This window comes from Monopterus albus, unplaced genomic scaffold (genome assembly GCF_001952655.1).
Source record: "Monopterus albus unplaced genomic scaffold, M_albus_1.0 scaffold410.1, whole genome shotgun sequence".
NCBI lineage: Eukaryota > Metazoa > Chordata > Actinopteri > Synbranchiformes > Synbranchidae > Monopterus > Monopterus albus.
Window position 1 is genome coordinate 43674 of NW_018128290.1, and position 1346 is coordinate 45019.

A 1346-nucleotide genomic window follows, 5' to 3' on the forward strand; every position below is an offset into this window, starting at 1 on the left:
CCTCCTCTTCATCCACCTGCAGCAGCACCTGTCCTCCTCCAGACACTACACACTGTGTGGGTCGCTGATTAGTTTGGATGGATTGTTTTAGATTTTTCTGAGCTGATTCTTTCTGAATGTAAACTTGATAAAACTATTTTTAATTGTTGGTTTGAATAAAATCTGTTTGAGACAAACAGTCGCTCGTGTCTGACGGAGGAGAGGAAATAAAAAGCTTCACTAGGATGAAGAGCTGCAGCTTTTTATTGGGGCTGATTAAAGTCTGAGCTGAGTCAGCAGTAGAACAGCTGTTAATGAAGGAGGCTTTGGTTTCTAATCAGTTCCCTCTGCCCGATAACAGACCTGATCATTAGGTAGGAGGTTATCATTACAGCAGACTGAACAGAGACACACAGAAATTCTTCCAATTACAAATGTAAAAAAAGGTTTAAAGCTGGAAATATTATGGTCAAACTTTCCTTTAAAACAATTCAAATATTAAACATTTCAGCTGTGAATAAATAGAATTTGTTAGATTAATGGTCAAATTTAAATACATGAAGAGGTGCAAGATGAAGTGTACGGTGTTGGTTTTTCCGTTTAGTCCTTTCATGCCTGAATTATGAAAGTCACAGTCAAGTCTGTGTTTTTATTACTCTTTAGTTATGAAAAGGAAAAACTGAACTTCATTTATTAACATGCATTTTTTCAAGTTAGTGGACAAAAGATGAATCATAATTTCATCCCAAGATAAAATCAATACCTGGAAACTTTAACAGTATGTTTCTTTATCTCTTACTTAATGTTTCCATATTATTTTTACCTCCACGGATCTTAACCTGTAGAGGGATTGTGAGGAATTCCTAAGCCACTCAGCCTTCCTGGCTTTGTCGGCCATCTTGGTTTTGAAAAATTGTTGCACTTCACAGTGGCTGACCAGTAGGTGGCAGAGTGTGGGATAACACACTAGTGTCCACATAGTCAGAACCCACGCACATACAGGAAAACAGCTTTTAAATATCCTTTGCTGTTGTGACCACTGTGCATGAACGGGCTAGCTGATCTTCTCTGGATGTCTCTGTTTCCCGGTTGACACATGGCATGGATCAGTAACCGGTCTGTACAGCGTGTCCCCGTCCTCTGTGCTCAACAGCTAGGATGTGGGACGTGAGACAGAAACAGAAACCGTGGCTGTGTCGTACATGTCATTATTTGCTATGGTAATGTCCAGTGTTTTCTCCCTGACATCAGCACAACCTCTACTCTGCAGTGATGTCACTGAGTAAGATGTAAGAAATCAGGCGTTACATATAGAAAGTCCTCATTTGTAACCAGCCAACAGCATCTTGCACAGAAACAGGCCCAGA

At 40.1% G+C, this 1346-nt stretch overlaps 1 protein-coding gene across 1 annotated transcript in view; it reads left to right on the forward strand.

Annotated features, from left to right (window-relative positions):
* LOC109951795 (somatostatin-1-like) overlaps window positions 1-1346 on the forward strand; it is a 10230-nt gene that overhangs the window by 4097 nt on the left and 4787 nt on the right. The window lies entirely within an intron of this gene.